The following is a 13,690-nucleotide window of genomic DNA, read 5'->3' on the forward strand; positions in this document are numbered from 1 at the left end:
GCCGGGGTAATTGGTGTTGACAAGCTTATTTGAATAAAACGTTTATTGCCCCGTTAGGTTGGTTTGGCGTTGCTGGTGCCCACAGTGGCGATGGGGCGAGGGACACTCAGCCGAGCCCACGGACGCACCGGGGCTTGCCTTGTGCTGCTCGGGGGAGCCCATGGGAACAGGGTTGATGCGTGTAAGAGCAGATTGCACAAGGTGCTGCCATCCCTAAATGTTTCTCTTAGAGCTTCCACTGCCCTTTTCAGTGGGTGAGGGAAAACAACAAAGGCAATGCAGAGTGCGTAGCATACTTTACTTTGTGCTTAGCAGTGTATGGGCAGAGCTGCTCTGCTCCGATCTCCTTTATGGACTCCAGAGCTGCTGGTTGGGTGGGAAGGGGGAGGAGGGAGGATGCGGCAGGGGATGATGGGATCTCTTTGTTTGATTTGATTTTTGCTTCTTTCATTGAACTGTGGTTGTGGTATCATCTGATTTATAGAGCTAAAATCCCTCACTGAGTGTTGCATCTATCTCAGGAATCTTGGAGGTTTGGATTGGGGGGCAGAAACCCCCCACCCCAAGGCTGTGGAAAAGAATCTGGTTAGTGGCAGAGAAGATGTGTTTAAATACAAAAGTGGTACAGACACTGAAAAAACCCTTGGCAAAATCAGTAATTTTAGCGATCAGAAAGTTTAAGTCCATGTGTATATTTATGTGATGAGGGGTGTTTAGGAAATGCTCTCAAGATGCGTCAGTCAATTTCTCATGTCTGTGTAAACATCCTATGCAGTTTTCAGGGAGAAGTTGTGAAAATGACTATAAATAAAAAAGTGAATTTGATCACTTAGTTTGGTTTTCCAGCTTCGTGAAACCAAAAGGTAAATAAGATGAACAAAATGTGAAAAAAGGTCTCCTCCTTTTCTTCCCCGCGATGTACAATCCTACTGTGTCCCCAGTGTTGGCAATGGTGTTATGGATGGCTGTGAGCAGCCTCTGGAGAGCCTAGCCAGCAGCTCGGGAATGCCCTGCCCTGGGCTGCCCAGCCTGTCAGTAGGTCCAACTGGCCTCATTGTCTATGGTCATCTTGCAGGACTTGCTGTTTCTTTACCAGACTGTGGCAGAAACAAAGGCAATCCCCTCTTGGTCCACAGCTCTGGCTGCCTTTTCAGCCTCTGCAGGCCGTTCCAGCCTCTTTACATGCTCAATGTGCATGTTGTCTCGAGATGGAAAGGTGGGCTGTAGTGCCTTAAAAACTGGTTGTGTTCACTCTTCTTTGGGAATTATTTTGCCTGCAGAGGGACCAGTCTGGATTACTCTTGCTTTGTCATCCAATGATTGCCTTTTTCTCAGCCTTCCAAACGTGATGCCCTGTGATGGTGGCGGAGCCAGGGGGCACAGCAGCATTCACCCACCCGAAGCACTTCCACTGTCTGGACCCTCCACTTCTGGCAGGGCTGGTGCATCCCCCTCTCTCTGTTGGAGGGTGTTTCAGGGTGTGCTGGCACAAACCAGAAGGGTCTCTTTGCTTGCTGGGTTGCCCTGGTGTGCCCTGAGTCCAGATCTGCTGCCAGTGTGGGGTGTAAATCCCCCATCCTCGGCTGGCAGAGACGAGCTCACGGGAGCAGGGACGGTGTGGGGAGGAACGTGCAGGCTGCCCATGTGCTCTGCCCCCGGATTTATGCTGTGGGTCAGTCCCTCAGAGTGCAGAGGCCATAAATCAGTGCAGAATTTGTCCCAGGGTCGGGAGCCATATGGTGGAGAGGAAGAGGGATGCCCACACTGAAGGAGAATAAAGGCCTGTGTTCGGGGCCAGAATATTTCAAAGCCTGAGAAAGGGGCAAAGTTCAGTTTCTAATTGAGTGCTTTGAAATATATAGATGTATATGGTCAATGTTTATCTTCCAGAACAAAGCTCACTCTGTTTGCCCAGTGTTTGTGTGTCGGTGCTGGGAGCTGTTGCTGGGGGTGTCCAGCTCAGAGCCCCTCGGTGTTTTGGGGCTGCTGGGGGTGTGGGTGCCCCTGGCACGTGCCAGCAGCCTGGCCCTGCTGGCCCAGCCCCTGCTTGGAGCCACTGGTGAGGACCTGCACGTTTGTGGGAGTTTCCTGGCTTTCCCAGCAATTTGTATGGTTCCCAGTGCATGTACACATCATTATCTCAAACCAGAGTACATTTACGTATGTAAGAATTATTATAGACCAAGTCCTAAGTTTAATTATTCCTCTGTCCGTATCTTGTACTTCACAGAATTTGCATAACAATCAGACATCAAAGCCAGAACCCTTTACTGGAAGAAAGGTCTTTCCGCTATATTATTTAAATAAAATAAATTATAATGATCAATTAAACCTAAATTTACTCTTTAGATTTTTTTTCCCTGCGAATGCATTGAAATGAGAGTTAAAAGCAAACTTTAAATTTAGCAATAATAATCTAACACAGTAAGGTATTTAAATTGCTTTTTGTTTGATATTTCTCACTCCTCTCTGCCTACCCCCTCACCCATCTTTTTTTCCTCCATTCCCCTTGTCTTGCCATTTTGGAAGTTGAAATGGTGCTTTGCTGTCACTGAAGTGAGTGTGGGTTCTGCTGCTGGAAGAGCATGCAGGTGAGTATTGCATTTAATTGATCTAGAAATAGCAAAAAGGAATTTTTCACCCTGCCTCTGCTTATTTGTGTTTCCTGTAACTCGAGTTGTCTCTCAAGTAGAGATGATTTAATGAGAGAACAAAGACTATTTTAAATCTAAGGTAGGCAAGGGAGGCTTCAGTCTGTATAATCATTTGCATTTCGGGTTTACCTGTTTATGACAGTCTACCTGCAAGTGCCAAAGGGCCCGAGTTTGCCGGTGAATATGCACTCTGCTGAACAGTGAGTGATGTGGGAAGGCACTCCCAACTCCTGTGCTCTCTTGCTTCACACTCAGGAAACATAGAGAGTTATATATAAATGTGATTATATATCCAATATGTACTTGTGTACACAACTGATTGCATAGAATCATCCAGAGAAATCATCAGTTAGAAAATCTTTCCCTTTTTAGTGCATTGGTGTTAACAGAAACTTGCTTTAATTATGGAAAAACTCATATTGCAGTTTTATTACTTAATAGTAAGGTTTTTAATGAAGCTTTCGCAGTTGGATATATGAAATAATTATATCTCATCTAAGTTTTAACTTTGATTAAAAAGTAAAAAGCTTATTTGGTATTAGTGAGATAGGTTCTATCATGATGTGCTTCTCCTGTGATGAAGCTGTATCAAAACTATCCAGGCACTTGGTGTATGGATTATTCTTTAATGTTATCTGTGCACATAGAGCTCGTGCAGCTCTGACTGTGCCCCAGGTGTATACATGCATACATGTACAATACTGGGAGCACCACAGAGCCCTGATCTTTCAAGATTTGTGCAGTCTTGGGAAATAGCATCTCTCATGAGAAATTGAATTTGTGGCCTTAAGGAATATCAGGTGGGGGTGTGGCTACAGAAGCCATGAGTATCCACCCTGGGTTGCATCTTTCTGAGTTTAGGGCTCTGTGAAATAGTAGGATTTAATTCCCCTCACAAAGTAAACTGGCAAGTAAGGGTTTGTTTGCATATATACACTTATCCAGGGCACACAGGTAGCATTTCTCCCTAATGTGGGTTTTGTGGTTCTTTTTGTTGGGGATTTTTTTTGCCCTGTCTTTTGTAACAACTTATAGCTCCCCACTGTTTAGATGATTATTGTTTAAGAAAATCAGTCAGTTAAATACTTTCATATTAAGTGCATCTTACACCTCTGCCATGGCAAATGTGATTGATTAGCTGTCTTGAGAAATTTATAACCTTTGATAAGATTGCACCAAGAAAACTGCTTTGTTAGTTTTCAATACAGAATGGAAAGAGATTTTTGATGTTCCTCATTACTGGTTTTCCACTTGTGATGGAGATAAAATACAGTAAAGTGCTTTTTCCTCTTATGTACAAGGGCTCTTCTGCCTTTCATACCTGGTAGAATTGTGTGGTCCACTTTGTATTAGTATGAATGGCAATTGCCTTGTAAATGTGATGGCCATTAATGGGTGAATAGTCTGTCATCTCTTATTTTGTCCTTTGTCTTTATGTTTTATTCACTTTTACCCTCTACAAAAGAGCTTTAATTTAGACCTCAGACAACAGGAGCAGTGCTCCAGTTCATTATAGATCTAGTGGCAGTTTTATTTCATTTTGATGTTCTTTATATTTTGATGGGTGTACAAAACAGTAGAAGCCATTTTAATCAAAAGAAAATTTCAATGAGAGCATGACCTGTAAACAGTGGTTTTGTAAGAGTCACAAAAGTTTCTGTTACACATTTGGAAATTATTTCCATGATTTAACTGCAAAGGGCAAGTAAATCACCTCCCTCTAAGAGTTAGAAAAAGGAGTGTTTTTCAGGATCTTTAGTTCTGTTAACTGACTCATTGTATCATCTCGGCTAATTAATTTCACCTTTTCTATGCTTCAGGATTTCCATCTGTGAATGAACTAATGACACCTACTTACAGGCAGTATTGTGAAGATTAATGAATTGACATTATTGAAGTATCCTGAGGTGGAAGTACTGATGTAAGTACAAAGTACTATTACTGATGCTTCCTAATTAATCAGTCCACAATCCAGCATGTGGAATCACATTGGTCTAGAGCAAACAAACCCTGGATTATATTTACAATCTGTGGGTGGTTTTTTTCCCCCCAGATTTCTGATTTTAAATGTTATTTGATCCACCTTCTTTTGGTGATTGTAAGAACCTCCCATCCTCCCGGGGCACTTGGAAGTGAGATTCAGAAGAAACAGGTGATCCCAGTGATACATGTATCACCCTGGCAGGCTTTACTGCGGATACAGAAAGGCAACTTCAGCCTGGGATTTTCTTGCCTCCTCTGGTGTAACATTAGTAACACTTTAAACACGCTGCCCTTTAAAATGGGGATGAAAATGTTAGTGTTACCAGGATCATCCAAGGGGGCCCAGAGTCCCAGCGGGGGCTGGATGTTCCCTGCAGGTGAAGGTGGGTTGGAGGAGTGATGTTGTACGCTAGGAAATGTCAGAAGGGAATTGATGTTGTGAAATTGTTCACAATTTATGTGGATAACAAAGTCCATTCTTACTTCTCATGGCTGGGCTGCTGTTTCCATAAAGATAGGGCTATATCTGCGCAGGTCTTACACTACATGTTTAAAAATGGAAAAATAATTTTTAAAAAGAGCTGGAAACAATTGAATTTGTCTGAGGATTGGTCTAATTAAGCAGTATGAAACATGTACCTAAATTCTCACAATTTTGAGTACATAGTTGACAAAAGAGGTGAATGCAGTTGCTGCCTGTATCAATTTCCAGAGATCAGTCACATTCCTAAGTGTCTTGATACACTTCTTGCTGGAAATTGAAGTCACAAGATTTTTTTTTTTTTAGTTATTTGTAACTGTTACACAAGTACAGGCAGGGAGGTTTAAAGTTTCACAAACATTTGTATTTCTTTCTACTTATGTCACTTCTTTAAAGAGAAGAGTCTATCACGTGCAATTATGAAACTGCTTCATGTTTGACACAGTTGAAGATGTTTTCAGGCCACAAAAATGAAATTTTCTATGACTAATTTAAATTAAAACCCCACTCTGGCAGAACATGTCCTCAATCTTTGGAGTCACATGGTTCTTGGAAAGCTCTTCCTTGGCTGTGCAGGAGGTCAGACTTTTAAGGAGAGAGTCTGTGCACAAATGTGCAGTGCTGCTAATGAGAGGAATTTCACACTTCTCCCCTCTGCCTCAAGCTCTGTGCTCATCCTGCTGGCTGCTGCCTCCGAAACCTTTGGAATTAGATGTTATAATGAGTGCTGGGCCATCACTGAGCCAGTGCAGCCACATGCTGGAGCTGTAGCACGGGGACATGGCTTCCAGAAGGTAGGGTCACCCACTCTGCAAAAACAAGTAGTACTTAAAAGTGGGGTCTCCTGTTTGTTTCTGAGAGCGTCTCAGCTCTGTGGCTGCCCTTCCTCTCCCCAGTGGTGATTCTCAAGCCAAACACCCCTTTCATCATTGCTCTGGCTTAGCAGCAAAGTTGTCTGTTGATAATAGCAGGCTTCACTTCTTCCCCAGCTAACTGGTAGTCAGGCAGCCAAAGAATGGCCTATCCAAAATTAGGATATGCTCAATGCACCATCCACTGGTGTTGTTCCCATCAGCCTAATTACATGACTTTTGGGTCAGACAATGCCTCATTGTGTGGCCCTTGGCAGCTAGGGGATGCCTAATGCTGCATGAATGTCTAATGTGGAGTTTGATGGCTATGACCGAGGCTGCAGCTCCACACTGGAATTGAAAACATCCGTGTAGTTTCCATAGAAAACCAGGTCAATGGTGCTTCCATATAGCATTAGCCCCAGGGAAAGCTCTTGGTTTCTTGTTGCCTGTATGAATCTGTGCAGGGTGGGCAGTTTATGGTGCATTTCTCTTTCAGGTAAATGACAATTAAGGAGTCAGATTGATTTAGTGATCTAATTCAGACTCCTAATTTATGGTAAGCACCATTCCTCAACCATTTATCTCTATCTTTTCTTCTATTTTGTGCATTTAAGAACACTTGTGAAGTATCTTATGAACACTGCAAGCAAAATGAAGATGGCTTTGTACCCATAGGTTAAAAAAAAATCATTTTATGTTTTCTTTGACTGCAAAAATTTTAGGTAGAACTACCCTATCTTTATGCTTCCTCTAAAAGCCTGCCTTTTTTACAGGCGAAAGCAAGGTATGAATGTAAAACACAATTCATTGTAGATGAAGGCTGTAATATGCTTGTTCATTTCAAAGGAGAATGTATAACTAATTACATTTTAATTGAATCTCTAACGTCAACAGCTGTTTTTAAAGGCTCTTTTAAAGCTACATTTATTTTTAGTATTTAGTATAAGATTGTCTTTCTTTGCACACATCTCCCTTCATGCATTATTGCCCTTTAGAAAGTTTTCCTTCTTTTAAAGTATCAGTTAACACTAGCATACATTAAAGACTAAGCTGGTAAAACCTGGTTTTAAGATGCTTGGTGTGACTTTTTGTGTGGAGAGGAAAAAAAAATATGACACCACCAAAAAGCACTTTGTTCTCTTTTCTCCCAGAAATAAGAGGTTCCAGTTGCAGCCCAAAGTGCCAAGACCAGTTCTCAGCAGCTGGTGGTTTATGTTGGCTGGCTGTTATCAGTTCCTCCACAAGGCAGCTGCTAATTACAGTAAATAGTAGAACCATCTCTTCAGACGAGGGAGCTGTGCTGATTTAGTCCTTCCCTGATAAATCAACAGCAGCATCTGAGAGTATCCTTTCACTTAGAGGGATTAAAAACCAACTAACTGCTGTTCACATGAAAAAACTTAGTTAAACTTAGGGTTTCACGTATCAGGGCTTGGTTCTGTTGATTTCCTGGGACATGAGTTAAACTCACTCCCCAAAACCTTCTCTCTGCTCTCACCAGAAGGGTTGGTTCTTGTCCCAGTGGGTGTGCAGGAAATCTGTGTCTTGCTGGTCATGAGCAGCTCTTTCCTTACACATGCTGAGATTCCTGTAGCTATGGAATTAACTCAGAGAGAAGTTACCCTCTTCCACAAAAGATACCCTCCTTTGCTTCTCCATCACCTCTCCTCTTGACAACTGGATGTTTTTTGTATGGTTCAGAGTCTTAAGTACTCCAGAAATAGAGGGAATTATCTGAGAGATGATTGCTGTGTTGCTGTGCAGGAATATGTAGCTAATATCAGTTTACTGTTTTCTGTATAATTCTACAAATTCTGCTCTATTTTTCTGTAAACATCAAAGCCTAGTAATCATCAGAGCCCTGTGTTGGTTTTGGAAGGTAGTTTCATTAGAGATGGAAATGGCAGTGTAGTTGCTAAAATTTCATGAGCAATAAATAAAAATTCATTATCTCTTGCAGAAAACTAGGCAGTAAGCTCAGAAAGACTTGACATCTGAGGCTAGGATAGTAATGGATGTAGTGGCAGTAAAATAATTGCAAATCAGGAAAACCGGTGAATCTTCTAGTTAACACCTGCAAAAGCATGGTGATTATGTTTTCACCAGTGAATGGAAATTTGTGAAACCTGTGATTTGCAAGAGAAGAGTTGACCCCTTGTATTTTATTGTTAAATCTCTCTTGTCTCCTTAAAAGTGCACTGCTTCTAATTTTGATTATGTTAGGCAAGTGTAAATCACAGTTAACACCGGTGACATTGCTGTAATTGCAAATATCAGGAGTCAGTGTATTTGAGAGAAAATCAGACCAGTTTGGTCAGATTCTTTGGAGAGAGAATCTCTGAAAGCAGAGTAAATTCATAAAAATGATAGGAGCTATCCCTATCCTGATGCTGCTGTAAATGAGAGCTGAATCTGACCAGCTTAGCACTGCAACCTAAATAGGATTTTTAATGAGGTATGCACCAGCTCTTACAGAAAAAAAGAGCTTCTTTTGTTTCAATAGTGTAAAACAGACTGAAATAATAAGATGTGTGGTGTTCCTTCAGCACTCCAATGTCCACTTCAACCATTCCTGGAGCAGCTCAAACCATTTTAATGCACTGATGGGGCAACGGAGTCTAAAAATGATCCTTGGGGAGTTTGATTTAGCTCTTAGACAGTCTTGGTTTGATGTATTAGGTTCCTGTGAAGATAAGTTAACTGCCATTAAAACATGTTTAAAATTCTGGATTGGAGATCTCAATAGAAATGTGAAGCATCTTGTTATGTTAGATGCTGTGGAATTAGCACCATCGTTTATCCTAGAATTCAGCAATAATTTCTCTGTGCTGGGGCAGAAAAACAGATCCAGTAAGAAATGTGACACAGCTGGGCTGATGGAGGCTGCAGTGAAACAGCATTTTGATTTGTTGTGTTCTCAGAACTTTGCTTAATGTGTTACTATTTCTTCTTGTTAGACCTGATTGAATCACATAAAGCTGAATTCCAGGAGCTGAATAGCTACATGGCTTTGTATTAGGAGACATACCCATCACTCCAGGATTGCTTTCCTGGTGTCAACAGCCTGTGCTGAATACCAACAGCACCCAGGGATGTTCTTCTGTATGTCTGGAAAAATGCACAACACTTTGTGCCAAATAAACATGTCTTGCATGCTGAGTTGTTGCAAAGTTGTGTAACTTGACTGGTGTCATTTTCAGTAATATTTACCAGTGGACTCTCTATGCTGACTCTCAGACCTACTGTCATGTGGGATGACCATTTCTATCAGATAATACAGTTTTTATTTGTGTGTGTGTGTTTTCACAGGTAACACTTGTTCAGCTCCTGCATGGTGTTTTATCCAGCCTCTCTCTTGCCCTTCTCCTCTCAGCTCAGGGTTGTGTACACATGAGCTGCAGCAGGTGGGCTGTGCAGAGACACAGCGAGGGTTTGCCCTGCTGCGTTGAAACTCTTGGAGTATCAAAAGTCACCCCAAGCTACCTGAGCCAAGACATGCTTTCTCCCTGATCTCAGTGGATCCAGGGTTTTCCTGCCATTTACATTTGCTGCCTGGACAGCAAGGACACATGGGGATACATGGAGCAGGTATGTTGTGTGTGGCTGAGAATGCAGGCAACACGTGTTGCCTCTGTCAGAAACATGCTTTTCCTGCTCTGAGGGCTATATAGGTTATCTGTGTATAATATCATGAGCTGGAAGAGAAAAGGGGGTTTGTGCCCTTTGAAGAAACTCCTCCAGTTTCTCTTCTGTCTCTCTTCAATGTGATACACCACTATTTACATTTTTTTTATTCATCTCTTTCCCCCACCCTCCTCTTGCTGCAATCATTCAGGCAGTTAGAGTCTGGCTTTGGGCTTGCTGGGGGTTGCAGATTTTAATTTCAATGTGTTACTGGATTTTTTGGCTCTGGAGCAGAAGCCAGCCTGTCTCACAATGGCTCCTCTTTGCATCAGACACCGCCAGGTGCACTGATGCACTTATTAAAAGCTTGGTTATTTATTCATTTCCTCTATACTATCTTTAGGTATACACCTGGACTTGGAAATGGTCAGTCATGTTTTTCTCATGTTGCCTTGCTCTTTCTATTCTCTTATATCAGCATGGAAAACCATGGTGTTGGTACTGGAAACCACTGTTTCCAACCCATTTATCTGCATGAGTTGTCTTTCTGGATTATCTTTTCTGCTTTTCTGATGAAAACTTTGAAGATTCCACAGCCTTTCCTTTTTTCCTTCCTGACTCACAAAGATATAGCAAAACTTTCCCAGACCTGGCAAGCAGCTACCTGAGTGTGTTGAGCACTTGCAGGCACAAAGTGGGAAGTGAAAGTCAGGGAAGAGAACTGGAATAAAACTTTAGAATCCAGACCTTCCAGTCACACAGTGAGATGTGTTTTGTTTCAGAGAAATGAGCATTTGCAATCACCTGAATAATTTGCTGCTACCTATCTAAACAGGTGTTGCTAAACCTCCTCAATTCAAAGAGTTTAATTTTGAGGGAAAACCCACTGGTACAAACCAGTCTGGAGCCACTCTTCTGCATGCAAATGGGAGAAGGAAAGCCTTGTTTAGAAGTACAAATGTAACAGACAGAGGAAAAGGGGGGAAAGGGAAGTAAGACTGGAAAAGATAAGTGTTGGGTAAAAAGTCTTCCTTGGAGAATTCACATCATTGTGGTGACTGCACTGAGGACCACCAGCACTGCCCTCTAAAAGCTGCTTCATTATTGGAAATGAATGGGAAATTCTCTATCAGATCAGTTGGTGCATTAGATGGCACAAAACGAGGCAGTTTCCGTGCTGTAAATTTAATTTGCCTTTTTTTTTTCTTAGCATAAAATTTGATTAGACTCCAGGAAATTCCTTAGAATTTCAAGAGAAGGGATGTGATGCACTGCTGGGGCACAGCCAAGATGCATTTTCACAGGTGTTCTGCTCACTAATGAGGGGCTGCTCATGATACAGGTTATCACCTGGTGAGATAAATGTGATCTGAATCAAGAGGCAGCACAATCACACTTCTGTCAAATTAGCCTGGATGAATGATGCAAAGTTTATGCAACTTTATGTTTTCAGATCAGTTTTATGCCTGCTGTGGGAGGACAGCTGACAGTGAGCCAGGCAAGGTTAGCAGCTGATCTGGTGTAAAGTCTTCCAGTACAGTCACCCCAATAAAAATTTTTAAAAGAAGTTTGCAAAGGCCAAGTGCATTTGCATTGGCTCAGTGCTCTCCATCCAGTGGTCACAATCTTGTGTAATACTATAAAAGCAGATTTAGCTTCTCTTTAGGTCACCAGCACAGCTCCCTGAGGTTCAATTTTCTAGACCTAAGCAGGGGCTTGGGTGACACCAGGCTGAGCTCAGCACATTGAGGGGCAGCCTGGCAGGTGCTCTGTGTGTGTGTGCAGAGCCTCAGATTGCATCTTAATAGTGATGCTTTTTTAGAGAACTTTATGCAAGCTGGAATTCTGAAAAGCTACCTGCAGATGTTTCCTGCAGGTACAGCAAGCTGGAGAAGAATGAGCTCCCCTGCAATGGCAGGTTAATATCTGAGTATTTATCAATGCTGGTTGCATTCCCTGGAGCCAGCTGTTAAAGTCTCTGCTGATTTCCAAATGGGTGTTAAAAGATTGCTCTACCCAGCTCCTTCTTCCCTCTGTGTCTCCTCCAAGAAAGCTCTGGCTCCAAAAGGGGCCCAGAGTTGAGGGATTGGATATCCCATGTGGGATCACTGAGCCCAGCATGTTAGTCTTTATTCCCTCAAAGACTGAAAGACATTAAAAGTAAAGATGATGGATAAGTGGTGTTTAATCAAGAGCTGTCTTTAAGTGGGTTCAATTGTGAAGTGGCAAAGGATTGGAGAGGCTAATTTCCTTGTTATAAATGGGTCCACTTTAATTTGATCACTGGAAAGGGTAATCCATGTTTTGTGGGATAAGGAAATATCACTGCTATAAAAGCAGACCACTATTTTTCAGTGGTTTTCCCCAATTTTAGTATTTGTGTGAGGAGGGGTACATCTCCTTTGTGTGTGAAAGACAAATTGAAACAAATAGAGAACCTGGAAATATTGGTACAGCATTTTAACCTCCCTGAGGGTGTCCCTGGTGCCAGCTTTGCCTGTGGTTTCTCCCCTCAGTCAGGATCTGACAGGAGCGTGAGCTGCTGTGATCACCGCCTGCTGCACCAGGGCCTGGTGGGCTCCTCAGAGAAAGGGGCTGCTCTGGAATTGCACCCAAGGTACTTCCCATGGGGTTCATGCTCATTACCAATAGGAGTAGCTGAAGAGGCCTCACAGTCTTCTGTTGTGCATCTTTGGTCAAATAATTCTGTATATCATTGGGTTAAAAGATGTTTAACACAGGGTTGGAGCAGTCCTCCCCAAAACAACTGCAAGAGAAATCTCTCCCTACAGTTTCTCCTAGGAGAGCTTACCCAGGTGTGTTTTTGTCACATGGCTGCTCTTGTACAAACCTGCAGAGGAAAAGGGGAAATCGTGGCCATGGACCCACCTGCTTGGAGCTGCCAGTCTTTTCTTTTGTTAGCTGAGAGCTGGGGAGGACTCCTGGTGACTCCTTTCTCTTGCTTTCCTCATCTCCATGTCACAAGAAACAACTGCAGACATTGTTAGAGCAGATCTCAGCCATATGTTGTTCAGGGTGGTATTGGCTTCCAAATTGGTTTTTTTGCCCAGAACATACAGTGATCTTTGGTGACAATAACTGAGCTGTGGGAAGACAGCTCCTTCCAGCTGTCTGCTGAGGAGTATCTTGTTCCAGTGGAGCTGTTCTGCCTGTTCTTGGGACTCTACATGGCATCAGTGAAGTTTTTAGCCATGCTGGATGAAAATGGATTCTGTAAGTACAAAGTAGGCTCACCTATTAATCTATAGATAAGCTGATGTTTAAACCTCATTTTCTGCTCTCTTTGAAGTGAAAAGAAATCATCCAAATAAGAGATTTGAATTGATTCAGTTGTGTTTTCATTTTCTTTGTGATAAATGTAACTTTCCCTCTCTGGAGAATGCCTGTCCCTCCTCCCATTGGAGTGAGGCAGCACTGGCATCTGTGCAAACCTCCTTGCTCGGGTTTCCCCACTGGGAGTTTTTCACCCTTGCTGCCCACACTGGCTCTCTAGAAATCACCTTTCTTTCAAAATCCCTCAATTAACTGTGAATGGTGCCAGGAAAGAGGCTGACCCTGCTATCCTTTCTCTGTGCCAGACCTGGTTGCTGGCAGAGGAGCTCTCCATATGGTTCAGCTTTTGCCATTTTTCCTCTTCCTCCCAGATAAGCTGACTGACCTGGGAGTCCACTGGGCCCTGGCACAACTGAAGCTGTACAAAATCACACGAGGAAAGTAGAAGTGAAAAGCCAGTAACAGTGTGGTTTCTGGGCCAGGCATTAATTGGGCTGTGGCAGAGCTGATTTCAGGTCCCAGATCTGCTGCAGCCATGGTCTGTAATTTTAGGAGGGTCACTTAATGCCTCCGTGTCTGCCTTCCTGGTCTGGCCAAGCAGAGGGAGCAGTGCTCCTGCTTGGTCCCACAGCTTTCTGCCGCCCATCCTTTGGGGCAGGGCTGCTCTTTGTGTAAGGGCTGCCCAGCCTGACAGGGATCTGATCTTGCTTGAGGTCTGTGCAGTCGCTAGTAATAGTAACACAGACAATCAGTTAACTGACTCAGAAACAAGTACTCAGACAATATGCCTGTGAGCTTTC

The sequence above is a fragment of the Motacilla alba genome, chromosome 10 (assembly GCF_015832195.1).
Source record: "Motacilla alba alba isolate MOTALB_02 chromosome 10, Motacilla_alba_V1.0_pri, whole genome shotgun sequence".
Taxonomy (NCBI): Eukaryota; Metazoa; Chordata; class Aves; order Passeriformes; family Motacillidae; genus Motacilla; species Motacilla alba.